General features: G+C 34.8%; 1 pseudogene; it reads right to left on the minus strand.

The window, feature by feature from the left end:
• Positions 1-13,105: 13,105 nt before the first annotated feature.
• On the minus strand, positions 13,106-14,244 carry LOC105879319 (THO complex subunit 3 pseudogene; annotated as a pseudogene).
• Between the last annotated feature and the right edge of the window lie 2,665 nt (positions 14,245-16,909).

Raw genomic sequence — 16,909 nt, forward strand, 5'->3', positions numbered from 1 at the left:
GTGTTTTTAATCATGTTTAGTGCAATACCATATTCCCTGCCTAACATCATGGTACCCACTCAAAGTGCTATTAGTGATTCTGGAAGTGGTCCCAAACAGCAGACAAAAGTCAAGTCATTACAAGAAACAGTTGAATTGCTTGGTACGTACCCTAGATTGACATCTTTTCCTGTGGTTGCCTGACATTTCAGATGATTCCTCTTATGAACAGATGATGTAAAATTATGGTATTGATAAATACATTACAGCACTATAAATGTATTTTCTCTTCTTTATGATTTTATTAATAACATTTTCTTTTCTCCAGCTGACTTCATTGTAAGAATACAGTATATAATATATATACATAAAATATGTGTTAATTGACTTTTTACATTATCCACAAAGGCTTACAGCCAACAGGAGCCTATTAGTAGTTATGTTTTTGAGGAGTCAAAAGTTATACACAGATTTTCATCTATGGAGAAGGTTGGCACCCCTTACCCATGTAGTTCATGGGTCAACTGTACTTTAAAAAATATTTACATTTTACAGATGAAAAAACTGAGAAGCTGTGAAACTATGAAGCTTTCTCAAGTGTACACAGCTAGTAAAGAGTACAGCTTATGTGCTAACCCATTCTGTAAAACCATCTGTACATGCATTTTTTTGTTGAATATTTAGTAATGTCTTTGAGAAACCAAAGGACCCAAGAGTTATTTCAAATTGGAAGAAAGCATTAGAGGAATAGTGAAAAGCTTCTTGTTTGTACATTCTTTGTGGTCTTGTAATTAATACACTGATTTTTCTTCATTACTTGAGGAATGTAGTAAAGTGCTGAGTAGACAAAATAGGAGTGTGACAATGAAAGGCTGGGGCTTTTTGTTGGTTTATTCACTTTAGTGTATGCTGATACTGCTTTTTTTAATGTTTCTTTTCAGAAAAGAAAAATAAATTTATGGTCCACAGAGAGAATAAAAGCACCAATATAAAACTTAAATCCTAAGATAGACTTCAATCCTAGCTTACTCTTACTTTGTTAAAGTAAACATAAATTATTCTGAACTGTTCTAAAAGAATTGTGATACCAATGTATATTTCTCCCAGAACACTTGGCAGTTAAGTTAGGCTTATACAATATCAGAACTGTGGGCTGATCCATTTTTATACTAATTTATAAGATTTAATAAATTCCATGGGCACTAACATTATTAAGGTAAATAAAAAGTACTGAAATGAAAATCTTGTTAAAGGAGAAAAAAGAACTCTTCAAAGTATAATTTAGAATCTCTATTTATTAAATCAATAAAAAATGGAAAATAAGCAGTGGTGTAAACCACGAACTATACATTTTGATTTAAATTAAAATCTAAGGACAAAATATTTTATTCTTGCCCTCAATATATTATGTTTATTTAAACTATAGATAACTCTTTAATGATATTTAATATATTTAGGTGGAGGCAGACCAAGATGGTCAAATATAACCCTCCAGTGATCATCCCCCCTCAGGAACACTAAATTGAACAACTATCTATGCAAGAAAGAACATCCATAAGAATAAAAAATCAGGTGAGTGGTCACAGTACCTGATTTTAGCATCACGCCAAGGAAAGAGGCTCTGAAGAGGGCAGGAAAGGCAATTTTGCATTTTCTATGTCACCCCTTCCCCACCCCGTGGCAGCACTATGCTAGCACTGGGTGAAGAGAGAATCTGAGAATCTGTGTGCTTGGGAGAGGGAGAGTAAAGTGATTTAGGGACTATGCATTGGAACATAGGTCTGGTGTGTCACAGAGAAACACAACACAGAGCAGAATTCTGTCAGTGCCCAAGGAAGGAACATTTAGACCAACCCTGAGTGAGGGGAATCCTCCGCCCCACTGGTAGAAACCTAAGTTCTGGATATCTCCAACACCAGCTAACTACGCTGGCTTGGGGCCCAAAATAAATTTGAAAGGTAGTCAGGCCACAAGGACTACAGTTTTAGGGCAAGTCCTGGGCCTGTGCTGGGCTTTGAACCAGTGGACTTGGGGTGCATGTGACCCAGTGGGACACCAGCTATGATAGCTGAGGGAGTACCTTCTTCACCCCTTCCCCAACTCCAGGCAGTGCAGCTCTGGGAGAGACTCATTCCACTTGGGGAAAGGAAAGGGAAGAATAATGAGGGCTTTGTATTGCAACTTGGGTACCAGCTTAGCCACAGTAAAATAAAGTTCCAACTAGATACTGAATTCCTTGTTACTAGGCCTTAGCTCCTGTATGGCATTTCTAGACCCACCCTGGCCAGAAGGGAACCTATTGCCTGAAGGGAAGGACCCAGTCCTGGCAGGATTTATCAGTTGCTGACTAAAGAGTGCGTGGGCCTTGAGTAAACACCAATAATAGCCAGGTAGTAGTTTCCACAGGCCTTGGGCGAGACTGTGCTGGCTTCAGTGGGACGGGGTGTGTGTGACCGGTATGGACCCCGCTGTGGTAGCTATGGGGAAGTGTTAATGTCACCCATCCCTCAACTCCAGACAGCCCAGCACAGAGGGTGAGACTCCTTCTATGTGGAGAAAGTGAGGGAAGAGAGTGAGACACTTCACCTGGCAGTTCAGGGAATTCTCTTGTATTTTACACAAGTCCACCAAAATGGTACCACTAGGAGTCTGCAAGAGTTGCAACATTACTGTACTTGGGGCACCCCTAGTGCTGATACAGCTGCAGTGACCAGAGACTTAGATCACAATATTTAATTCCCTTGGAGTACCTGGATAGCCTTCTCAAGAAGGATGAGTACAAACAAGCCCAGATGGTGAAGGTTGTTATAAACCTAATTCTTCAATTCCCAGACATCAGTGAACATTCACAAGCATCAACAACATCCAGGAAAACAAGACCCCACCAAATGAACTATTAAAAGAAATAAACACCAGTGACCAATTCCAGAGTGATGGAGATATGTGAACTTTGAGATAGAGAATTCAAAGTAGCTGTTTTGTGGAAGCTCATCAAGGTCAAAGGGAACATAGAAAAGGAATCCAGCATCCTATCAGAGAAGTTTAACAAAGAGATTGAAATAATATCATAAAATCAAGCAGAAATTCTGGAGGTGAAAAATTCAATTAAAAAAAACTGGAAAGTACATCAGAGTCTCTCAAAGCAGAACTAATCAAGTAGAAAAAAGAATTAGTGAGATTGTTAAGATGGCTATATAAAAATACACAGAAAGAAAAGGAAAAAAAGGAATAAAGCACACCTATAAGATCTAGAAAATAGCCTCAAAAGGGCAAATCTGATTTATTGGCCTGAAAGAAGAGGTATGTTGAGAAATTGGGACAGAAAGTTCATATAAAGAAGTAACAACAGAGGACTTTCCAAACCAAGAGAAATATGTCAATATTTAGGTACAAGAAAGTCATACAACACCAAGCAGATTTAACCTAAATAAGACTACTTCAAGGCATATAATAATCAAACTCTCAAAGGTCAGGGATAAAGAAAGGATCCTTACAGTATCAAGAGAAAAGAAAAAAAAAAAAAACATATAAAGGAGCTCCAATGTTCTGGCAACAGACTTCTCAGTGGAAACCTTACAGGCTAGGAGAGAGTGGCATGACATATTCAAAATGTGGAGGGAAACAAATTTTTTAATCCTAGAATATTATGTCCTGCAAAAATTTCCTTCAAACGTGTAAGAGACATAAATACTTTCCCAGACAAACAAAAGCTGAGGGATTTCGTCAACACCAGACGCAACCTTCAAGAAATGCCAAAGAGAATTCTTCAATCTGAAAGAAAAAGGTGTTAACAAACAATAAGAAATCATTTGAAGGCCAAAAAAACTCACAGTAAGCACACAGAAATATACAATACAATATCACTGTAATTGTGGTGTGTAAACCACTCATATCTTGAGTAGGAAGACTAAAGAAAAACGTATCAAAAACAATAACTACAAAAACTTTTTAAGAGACAAATAGTATAAAAAGATATAAATAGAAATAAAAAGGGGGAGATGGAGTTAAAGTATAGAGGTTTTCTTAGTTTTCTCTTTGCTTGTTTTTTGTAAGCAAAGTTGAATTATCATCAGTTAAAAATAATTGGTTATAAGAAGTTATTTGTAAGCCTCATGGTAACCTCAAATCAAAAAACCCACACTTGATACACACAGAAAAAGTAAGAAATTACACACTACCACAAAAAAAATCACTTTTATACAAAGGAAGAAGGGGAGGAAGGAAGAAAGAAAAAAGAGGACTACAAAACAACCAGAAATCAACTAACATGACAGGACACAAACAATAGAAACATATTCATATTCATTGATTGGAAGAGTTAATAATGTTAAAATGTTCATACTAAGCAAAGTAATCCTAGATTCAATGCAATCCCTGTCGAAATACCAACAACTTTCTTCACAGAAATAGAAAAATTAATCCTAAAATTTACAGGAATCACAAAGGACCCAGAATAGCCTACGCCATTCCGAGCAAAATGAACCAAACTGGAGGAATAACATTACTTGATTTCAAATTATACTACAGAGCAGTAGTAACCAAAACAGCTGGACACTAGCATAGAATCAGACACATAGACCAATGGAGCAGAAAGGAGAACTCAAAAATAAATCCACACATCTACAGCAAACTCATTTTTGACAAAGCTGCCAAGAACACATTAATACACTGGGGAAAGGACAGTCTCTTCAGGAAATGGTGCTTAAAGAACCGGATATCAATCATATGTAGAATGAAACTGGGCCCCTATCTCTTACCATATTACAAAAATCAAATCAAAATGGATTAAAGACTTAAATCTATAGCCTGACACTTTGAAACTACTATAAAAAAAACATTGGGTAAACCCCCCAGGGCATTGGTCTGGGCATAGATTTCTTGAGTAATGCCTCAGAGGCACAGGCAACCAAAGCAGCAATGGACAACTAGGATCATATCAAGCTCAAAAGCTTCTGCAAAGTGAAGGAAACAATCAACGAAGTTAAGAGGCAACCCACAGAATGGGAGATAATATTTGCAAACTAACCATCTGGCAAGGGATTATATATAAGGAGCTCAAACAACTCAATAGGAAAAAATCAAAAATTGAATGAAAAATGAGCAAAAGATCTGAATAGACATTTCTCAAAGGAAGACATATAAATGACAAACAGGCATATGAAAATATGTTCAACATCATTAGTCATCAAACAATGGAAATCAATACTACCATATGACTCAGTAATCCCACTGCTAGGTATATAACCAAAGGAAAGGAAATCAGTATATTGAAAAGATATCTACACTCCCATCTTTATTGCAGCACTATTCACAATACCCTAGACTTGGAATCAACCTAAGTGACCGTCAATGAATAATGAATGAATGAATGAATAAAGAAAATATGGTACATATATGCAATAGAATATTAATCAGCCATAAAAGAGTGAAATCCTGTCATTTGCAACAACATAGATCAAACTGGAGAACATTATGTTAAGTGAAATAAGCCAAACACGTAAAGAAAAATTTCACATGTTTTCACTCATATGTGGGAGCTAAAACTTAAAACTATTAATCTCATGGAGGTAGGGAATAGAATGATGATTACCAGAGGCTGGGAAGGAGAGGGGGGAGGATGATAATTTGCCAATATTTAATGGGTACAAAAATATAGTTAGACTGAATGAATGATATCTAATATTTGATAGCACAATAGGGTGACTATAGTCAAAAATAGGCTATTATATACTTTAAAATAACTAAAAGACTAGAATTGGAATGTTTCTAACACAAAGAAATGATACGTATTTGAGATGATGGGTACCCCATTTACCCTGAGTTGATTATTTCACATTGTATGCCTGTATCAAAACACCACATGTACCCCATAAATATATGTAACTATTATGTACCCATAGTAATTAAAAATAAAAATGTTGGCCGGGCGCGGTGGCTCACGCCTGTAATCCTAGCACTCTGGGAGGCCGAGGCGGGCGGATTGCTCAAGGTCAGGAGTTCAAAACCAGCCTGAGCGAGACCCCGTCTCTACCATAAAAATAGAAAGAAATTAATTGGCCAACTAATATATATAATATAAAAAAAATCAGCCGGGCATGGTGGCTCGTGCCTGTAGTCCCAGCTACTCGGGAGGCTGAGGCAGGAGGATCGCTTGAGCCCAGGAGTTTGAGGTTGCTGTGAGCTAGGCTGACGCCACGGCACTCACTCTAGCCTAGGCAAGAAAGCGAGACTCTGTCTCAAAAAAAAAAAAAAAAAAAAAAAAAAAAAAAAATATGAAGGAAGAAAAAAAAAATAAATAAAAATGTTAATATTATTTAAAAATATATTTATAGTGTTATAAGATAGTTCATGCATAGTTGAGAGTTTTGGTTCCTTTTTTGAATACTATATCAAACACATTAAAAACTCACAATAAAACCCTAGTTATAATTAACTGAGCACATAGTGCCATACTTGAGAAATATTTACCTTTTTCATATACTGGTTTAGATATATAGGGATACATAAATTTTTCCTCAAAGGTATGAAATCACCTGGTTTTTTTTTTTCATGCTATTTTATTTTGTTCTGGTATATCACATGGCCTATTATTAAAGACAGGACTTGAAATTTCCATTGTCTTTGTGTATAAACCATTATGTGTTTTCAGATAAACTGAAATTATCATTAGTTGCGAAGATAATAATGTGAGTATTTTTGTAAAAAATTTTTATCATACAATTTAAAACCTACATCTAAGATTAGATCTCATCTAATCCAATAGGTCTAATCTTAGGAGTAGGTTTTAAATTGTATGCTAATAATTTAAAAACGACCCATGCACTCATATTGTTATAGACTGATGATAGTTTCATGTAGCTCAGAGTCATAAAACCATTGGTAGAATCAGGATTACATTTGAAGTTCTGAGCTTTTTACTCCAAGGTAATTTTCTTGAATTATTTTTAAATTTTATTTATCATTTATTTTCAGAATATAAAAATGTGACAAAAATAAATCATCCAAATCATATAGTATACAAACAAGTACCTAATGAATTCAAAACACCTTTGTACAGTTCTCATTTTTCTATCACATCTGATTACTAGTTAAATAGCATGTTTATGAGGGATAGAGTACTTGATGCTCTGGACAACATAAAAGAAATAGAATAATTTTATCTTTATTGAGTTTCTAAATTAAATAAGATTTGAGAATAATTTTAAAATGTATCATTAAATGCTAAACTGCATACTACACCTAGGTGGTTGATACCAAGAGCTCTTAGAATATGCTACTGATCAGTTTGAATTTTCAGGAAAAATTTCCTCATAGAGCTTCTCAAAGTGTATTTTCCAGACCAGCAACATCAGTATCACATGCAACTTGTTAGAAATGCAAACGCTTGGGTCCCACCTGAGACCTACTGAATCAGAAACTTTGGAGGTGGGGCCCAGCAATCTGCGTTTTAACAAGCCCTATCAGGTAATTCGGATGTACACTCAAATGTAAGAACCATTCATCATAAGATGAGATTTGAGCGTCAATTTTGAAAAGATCATGGAGTAGGGAGCCTCTAACAGAGGTACAAGGCAAAAATTCACATTTTTAGAGAATAAAAGGTAGATTTCCTTCATTCACTACTGGGACTTTGAACTACAGTCAGAGACACATGTATTTAAAACTGTCTTACAGGGGTCCCCAACCTATGGTGAGTTGCATAATTATTTCATTATCTATTACAATGTATTAATAATAATAATAGAAATAAAGTGCACAATAAACGTAACATGCTTGAATCATCCCCAAACCATCCCCCCACTCCCCATCCATGGAAAAATTGTCTTCCATGAAAACAGTCCCTGGTGCCAAAAAGGTTGGGGACCAGTGTATATACTTTCCAGTAAATATTAATAGAAAACAAATTATTTAGTTTGTAAAACAATAAAAATGACTTAAAATTTGTAATATTTCCTTTTAATTTTTTTAATATTTAAAAATTAATTTTTAAAAATTAAAAAATTTGCTTCTTAAAATTTTGCTTTGAAAAAATTATTTCAGATAAAAATTTTGTGTTAAGTAGAGATTATTTAGGTACATGGATCTAAACCAAACTCAATGAACTATTTTTTCTTCATTATACTCTAAAATATAAATTTAAGAAGAGGTAGTTCAGTTCATGAAATATTTGTTTAAAATATACAAATTATACACTTATAGAGATGGTCAGAGAATAGTAAAGATTGCATATATTTTCCTGCACATTTGCATCAAACTTTACAGAATTAAACTAACTATTTTTTATCCACTAATATTTCTGAAACACTAAAAGAATCCTGTTCATCTTTGGCATATATTATTAATATATTTGCCATAGTGTTTTTATTAAGATAAAATAAAGATGAATATACCTTAGAAAGATTTTCAAATAAGCATTTCAAATTAAACAGAACATTTAATATACTGGAATACTATGTTAGCTAGCAGGAAAAGGTTTTTATTATATAAAAAATAGTATGCATTATGAATTTCAATGCTTTCTAATATTTTTTCTTTTTACATTCACATGAGTAGCCACACCATAGTACTTTTAACAGTTGGAATGCATAAAAGGCAATTAGCTCTCACCAGAGTGAGATGAACCATATGTTTGAGTTAATTAGTTCTCTTTGTTCCTGAAATGTTTTTCCTAACCCCTTTGTCATAGTTTTGTCACATTCCACTCCTTCTCCCACTTCTTCACAGCCCTTCACACAGCTGAAGAAACATATTTTAATGAATTCCAGCTTGAATACCATATTTAAAATGTTCCCTTTGCAAAAAATAAAAATAAATTAATTAACTAATTAAACTTAATTGCTTTTCAAAGTTGCTATCATGCAGTTTTTCATTAAATGTAAACATTCAAGAATATTAACAATGTTGTAGTTTGATTGGCTGACAATACATTTTCTGAATTAGTTTGCATATATGAATTAAAAAGTTTTAAAAGTTTAAAAACGAAAACATTTATTAAATCAAAGCATTTTCTTTTTGAAGAAATATTAATAAATAATATAAATATGACATTTTCATTAAATCCACTCTGTGTTTTAAAAATCATGGAGACAAATTAATGAGTCTAGGTTCAAGGAGTCCTGTTATGTGAGGAAATCTAAGAAGGGGCCCAGAGTTCCAGAATCACTTTGTTTCCTCCGCTCCTTTGCTTTGAGACTTTGGGGAAGTCACTCACATCTAAACTGCAATTTTTTAATCTCTAAAATGAGAGTGCCCCTCTCATTGTGGGTGTGAGAGACAAATGAGATTATGTCTTTAACCCACCTAGTAGGATATCTGGTATATTATGTTTTCTATAAATGCTGGTGATTGCATTAATTATCTAGTTCCTAAAATGTTAATTTGTTATAATTTTAAGAAAAGTTTCCAATTATTGGGGGGTATTTGGTTGTCACAACTGGCGGTAGGGGTTACTATTATCTAGTACATAGAGGCCAGAGAACCTGACACTGAGTATTTTGAAAGTTCCTCTTCAGTTAAGTAATAAAACATAAGATTCAATAATTGGTAATTAAATTCCAATAACAATAATTCTGTTGAAAAACTTATATAATGTATCAGTTATTTCTTATGCCTTTTCTAAGTAAACTGTTGAAGAAAAGTCAGTCTATCTAATGTCTAAATTGGTTCAACAATAATCATCTGAAATGTAAATTTTGATCTTACTTTCAATGGCAGTATCTAGTGTCCTATTCTGTGTATTTCTGAAAAAAAATACTCTCTTTGCCCCATAGATAGTCAGAATTTCATAGCAGAAAGGTATGTTTATTATAAAAATAATCCAATTATATGCATTTTCTAAGTATCAATTTAATATTATGAAGGAGGGGAAAGGTCACTGAAAGAATCCGTGACAACTCTCTTCCTCTCACAGGACACTTCTAATCTGTCAGCAGATGTTGTGGCCACTATCTCTAGAATTTGACCATTTATAACCTCCACTATTACCACTTTGGTTCAAGCCACCATTTCCTGCCTCCTAATTAATCACCCAACATCACCCTATTCCCCTGGACAGTGTCCCATAGGGAGATTATATATATATATATGTATATATTTTGCTTTTTACACTTTAATGAGAAGAAAATGAAATTTCTCCTCTGCTAAAATTCTGAAATTTTATCTTTTCTCACTTAAAGCAGAGCAGAGAAGTGCACGGTGCCTGCAAGAACCTATCCCATTGTGTCTTAACCTTTGCAGCCTCATCCCTGATCACTTTCTCTCTCCTTCTCTCTGCTCCAGCCATGCGGCCTCCTAGCAGTTGCTGTTCTTTGAATATTCCACCCAAGGTAGAGATCAGGAAGTTTGCATTTGATCTTTCCTTTGCATGTCAGGTTCTTTCTCCTGACAGTCACATGGCTCTCTCTCTTCCTCCTTTGCATGTGTCACATTCTCAGTGAGACTTTCCCAAACCATCTATGAAAACGCACAATTCCAAATGCACCCTGTACCCTCTTCTTGCCACCAGTACCCCCAATTCTGATTCACTGTTTTATTATTTCCATAGCAATTGTCACCATCTAACGTATTATGTATTTTACTCATTAATGTGTTTATTATTTGTCTCCTAACAATAGAAGGTAAACTACTTAGGGCAGAAGTTCTTTTTTCCTCTCTATACAGCTCTCTCTATACAGCTTTTTCTTTAATGCCCAGAACAATGCTAGACACACAGCAGGAGCAAGAAAGAGAATAAAAAGAATAATCATAGAGCAATGTAATGGCTAATGTTTTTACTGTAAAAAGAGCTGCATTTTTGAAGCATGTTGAACTGTTTTTTTTCCTTTCCTGTAGAGCAGCATTATCGAGAGAAATTCAATCTGAGACACATAGGTCATTTTCAATCTTCTAGTAGCCACGTGAAAAAAAGGTAAAAAGAAAAACAGTGAAATAATTATAATAATATATCTAATCACATATTTTGTTTAACCCAATATGTCTATAATATTATCTTCTGTATCTTTAAACTCATAGGCATCTCAATTCAGACTAGGCACATTTCAAGTGCTCACTGGACACATGTGGCTAGTGGCTACCACATTGGTCAGTATAGCTCTAGAATAAGAGAGGGGCTAAGACTATGTCCACAAGAAGGGAAATTAATATTGCTACATTTTGATAAGCTTTGATATGTGTTTGAATAAATGCATTAAACTAATTTCTTAAATTAATCAGAGCCACATAGTAGGGTTCTTTAAATAATTAAGAAAGATATATGCCAGAATTTACACATTTTAACAAATTTCACAATTGAAGTGTTAGACTTTACCTTAAAGTTATTTGCTCTAGCCCTATTTCTAAGGAATGGACTCCTTTATTATATTTTATTAATATCGTTGAATTCTAGTTGAAAAATGCCAATGACTGATTGATTTATAAAAAACTATCTTTCCATGCCAATTGTGGACAGTTCTATAGGTAAGCGAATTCTTTCATATAGGAAGCCAAAATCTAATTTATATATCTTCACCAAATAGGTCCCAGTAGTTTCCTATGAAGCCAAAGAGGAAAGTCTGAATATTTTTCCACATGAAAATTATTAGACTATTTTAGTATTGAATATAACAACCTAAGTCTTCTTTTCTTCCATTTAAGTAGACTTAGTCATTTGAATAATTCTTTTTATGTTATATTGTCCCCAAACTTTACTTTTCTTATATCTGTTCCCTGGATATACTTGAGTTTGCTGATGCTGCTCTTTAAAATTATCAGAGAAAGAGTCAATACAGTATTGTTAGCTTTGAAGATGCAGGACCCTCGTGCAAGGACTAGAGAGCAGCTTCTGGGATGTGAGCGCGACCTCGGACCTCTAGCCAATAGCCAGCTAGGAAATGGGACCTCAGCCCTACCACTGCAGAGCATGAATTCTGCCAACAACCTCACTGAGTTAACTAGTAGATTCTTCCCCAGAGGCATCAGTACAAGCCCAGCTCTGCTGATTCTTTGATTTTCAGCCTGGTGAGATCCTTAGCAGATAACCTCCCAGACTTCTAATCTACATAACTATGAGATAATTAGTGAGTTTTAAGTTGCTAATTTGTGGTAATTTGTTACTCAGCAACAGAAAACTAACACAGGACAAATGCTTAAAACTAATTTCAAATAAGAGAAATGAAGTCTAACTTTGGTCAGGATGATTGCAAATCCTTTGATCCACTGCAGAAATCATGTGGCTTCCAGGTTCATTTGAATTAATCCCACTAAAGTCATCAATGACTTTATCATTTCAATGAACCCTCAAAGACTTTAACTTCCATAATCTTTCCAAGGCATTTGACATTTTAAGACAGCTTTTTAAATTTAATTGGTCAAAATAATAATTTTATAAAAGTGATGAATGCCTTTTTACATACCTATAGGAAAATTTAATGTGCCGAGTGATGCCCATAGATAATTTTTTTGATACTTTTTTTCAGCAATCTTTCCAATGCAATTTTGCCCAATTAAAATCCTGTAGGTAATGAAAAAGTAAACATCAGGATTAGCATTAACATTTCTGACAGCCACATTTCCTTGTGGACCTCTTGAACTTGACTCTGGTTTTCCATATGTTCAATTATTAATCTATACATGAATTTATCCTCTAAAGCTCCATTTTATCTCTAGGAAATTATACTATACCTAACCTATTATTTATGCATTTTAAAGTATTTCTTTATATGTATATTTTACAGTATAAAGAAATATATATATCTTTTTTAATTATTAAAAAACCCTCTGCTCCCATCCCACCCTGCTTTAAGCCCTTCCTCCAAACTAGGTATTGTCCAAATAATATCAAGCTCAACAAAATCCCCCCCCCCCATATACCCAAAAGTGGAGAAGACCGTAAGTCCTGAGGACAATTATGCTTGAGTCTTTATCCTTACTGTAAAGTCTTCATTAGCTAATTGATGCTGGAAAGGGAAGAATGGAAACAGCTAACACACACAATAAGGAAGGGAATTGGAACGGGAAGCCTGAAAAAAGACTTTTATAATTTATACCAATTTATACATGTTTAGGGTGCCCACTAACTCTATGGGAACAGACCAAGCTAACTGCACAAGGAAAGCCCTTTGCTGAGGCCTCCTCTCCCTACGACCTCATCTCAGGAATTATTAGGAAGTCCAAACAGCTTCACAGTTCCAGCTTCCCTACTGCTGCCATCTTTGTCATCACAGGCAAATGCCACCAGAGGCCTATTGGAGTGCTAAGCCACAGTGAAGGTCGGAGACTCAACACTGCACCTCCCCATAGCCTGTCTCCTGTTTCTTCGTCAGCTATGTCAATAAAATGATCTTATGATGCTGATGCCAGCATTTTCCCATCATGGCTAAAACTGAGCATCCTCACAGGCCAATCTAGCCTCGAAAAACCCTGAACACACGCTAAACATCCACATCCCAAAGTCTGACCAAAGCATCTGCACTTCCTGTGGCAAAGTACTTCCCCATGGGGGGTCAAACTTGACACAGATGCAGTGAGAAGAATGGGCATTGATGGACTGCACAGGCTTCAATTCTGGGTAGCTGAGGATGTGGATACAGCCGTTGCCATTTGTCAGGAAGAACATGTTATTATCATTGTTCCAGGAGATTTCGTTGACCTTAAACTTGAAATGCTCTTCTGCTTTGGAACGGTGTGTCTTGGCATCAGTAAAGATCCCATCTGGACTCCAGCAGATATTAACCTTCTCTCCTTTAGTGTTCACAGTAGCAATGCATTTTATAGTCCTCACTTCCCAGATGTGAATGGTTTTATCTTCACACACAGTGAAACAGAGGTCAGGATTATTTGGCTGTCAACCAAACTAGTCCATACTGTCCCCATATTCCTGATAATTCTTTTATTTGATCTTTCTCCAGTAAGAAGATGCTGGACATCTTGTAGAAGGACCCTGAGACTAAGCTACACCCATTGCAGCCCAGGACACCCAGTGCACCTTAGCACTGTGCACCAGGAACTCTTGCATCTTGCTGTGGCCCTGGAAAAGCTCCTGCCTTCTGAGCAGGTAGCGTGACTGTCAGTGCTTACTGAGTGCCAGGGGGCCATCGTGCTGGGATCACTCTGGCCCAGCGCAGAAGGCCCATGGCTGCCATGGGCACACCCATGCCAGGTTCCCAGATATGTACTCAGGAACCTCCAACTGGGTGCAGTCAGGCTGGGCACCTACTGTATTTCTTAATCCTACCAATTCAATGTAGTTGCTATCTTTCCTGCCTTTTTATAATCTGGAAATATGGTCATGCGAGAGATGGATGCCCTTATTAAACAATATGGGTGAAAGAAGATAATGCTTTTAAAATGTCACTTAGAACTCTGTTTGTGGTCAACCAAAGGCAGCGTGGTGGAACAGGATGAGCAGTATTTTAGGAACCAGGTGAACTGGGAAGATAGCTCCCCTGTCACTGGCAGCCTGGCTCTGTACCTTCAACATCACCATCAGCTACCTCATTATTCATCCCTCCCTCAGTTGCCTGATCTCTGAAGATGGGGACTGATAGGACAACCTTCTCAGGTTTAAAATCTAACAATATATTTAATATTCTGAATCTCGATTAATGTATATTTTCATGAATAACTAATGATAAAAGTTTAATATTTTTCCCCACTTAAGATAATTTTACTAACAAAGTTATTTCTTAAAAATTGTACAGCTTTTCATGATTGCTATATAAAATAATAGATTTGATAATTACAGTTTTATTGTGATATTTCAATATCAGCAGTTTTTAATTTACTTTAAATAATAGTAGAATATTATACATTACCATAGGCTCATTTTGCACTCTGATGACATTTCAAATGAGCATGTTCACAAAGAAGGGTCTTATTTGAATGAGATTGATATTGATTGCAAAAGTCAGCCTCTTGTTTATTACTGAAGGAATTGGCTTTTTAGTAGTTGATGAAGTAGAATGATTACAGATTGCATGGAACTGAGGACTCCTCTGACCAGAAAGTTTCCCTAGTGAGAATAATGTTCAAATTTTGTAAAATGTAGAGTTTTCCAAGCATATTTTCTCTATATGGAAAGTGGATTTGCGGTAGTTATACTTGTTTGGTTTTAATTTTTGATTTAATACATCCAGTTTCTTTTCTCAAAAATATTCCAAAATAGAATATTTTAGCAAGTAGAGTAAAATATTACATGAAAGGATATTTAAAAACTTATTTCACTTTCATTGGGCACATATTATTTTTAGACACTGTTGATAATGGATTAAAAATGAAAAAGCCAGAGTTTCCAACTTCAGAAAGCTTACATTTTAGTAGTTAAGATAATATGTACATACACATAACCTTAATACCAGGAGAATCTAACATAATAGTCACAGTCACAAAAGCATATGGGCCATGAAACTGAATCAGCCTGGGGGAGATCAGAAAAAAATTTGTAGAGAAAATGTGTGCTTTTTTTTTTTTAGCTAGACTTAAATGGATTAGAAAAATCAGAAGCTGAGTGAATAAAAAAGAGTTTCCAAGTATATGGAACAACATAGGCAAAGACAGCAGGTGACAAGGAAGAACACAGTTATGACTAGCAGGTAGTACTTTAAGGATAAAGCAGGTAGTGCTTGCAGGGGAATAGCAGCAGATAAAGGTAAACAGTCACGAAGCTCCAAATGTAAAGATAAGTTGTTTTTAGGGTTAGTTCAGAAATCTGATTTTATTTAATAAGGCAGTGGGAAATATGATTTAAGGAATATCTCACTGAAGGACATCTTTTTCTTAAACATTTTGTTTTGAAAAATAAAATCATGATGTATACAAGTAGGGAAAATAATGAGCTACCATGCACCTATCAGCTTCAGCAATGATCAATTCAGGACTAAACTTGTTTCATCTGTACTCTCATTTACTTGTTCCATTCTCCCACTACAGATTATTTTGAAAGATATCAGACATTGTATCATTTCAACTATAAGTATTTTAGTATGTATTTCTAAAAGGTAAGGACTCTTAAAGCTCAGCAATGCTGCCATTATCATATTTTAATAAAAAATAATTTCTTAATATGAAATAGCCAGCTGTTTTTCATATTTCAGGGATTTTTTTTATAGTATTTATTTTCATACAGGTTTGTTCAAATTAGGGTCCAAATAGGATCTACACATTGCAATTATTTGACAGCTGCACCCTCGTTCCATCTCTTCTATTTTCTTTACAATTTCTTTGTTGAGGGAATCTGGTTATTTGTCTTACAGATTTCTTTTCAGTCTGAATTTTGCTGATTCAATATGTACCATCATTTAACATTTTCTTCTATTTCCAGTATTTTCTGAAATTTGATAAATCTGGATCATAGAGGTTTGATTAGATATTTAATGATTCTTACAATGGTCTCCCATTTTTGTTTGCATTTCTCTTATTATATGCAGAATTGAACATATTTTCATGTGGGAAAGGTCATTTGCATTTCTCTCTGAACTTTCAATTTTTATAGAGTTGTTCGGTTTATTCATTTTAAATGCTTTTGTATATATCAGACATATTAATTTTCTCTTGATATGTTGCTTTCTCAGGATTTTCTGGTCTTAAAATTCTTTCATGTTCTTATTTAAGAAATTTTTAATTTATGTAAATGAATTTATCTTTTTAATTTATATATTATTTTTTCTCATGGCTATATTATAGTGTCCTACCCATTTTGAGTATAATAAATCAACTTTATCTTGTGCCATATGACGATCCCATTATTCCGATACCATTTATTAAGAAATCTACTTTTTCTTACAGATTTGAGATGCTATCTTTAAGTATACTACATCCATATTTAACTTTTCTGTCTTCAGAATAAAATATGGTAATTTGTATTGGCATTGAATTAAATCTGTGCATTACCTTAGGAAGAAATAAAATTATTAAGATGTTGATTCACCTATCCAAAAATATCTTTTTATTTGTTTTA

Source organism: Microcebus murinus, chromosome 9, assembly GCF_040939455.1.
Source record: "Microcebus murinus isolate Inina chromosome 9, M.murinus_Inina_mat1.0, whole genome shotgun sequence".
NCBI classification, from domain to species: Eukaryota; Metazoa; Chordata; class Mammalia; order Primates; family Cheirogaleidae; genus Microcebus; species Microcebus murinus.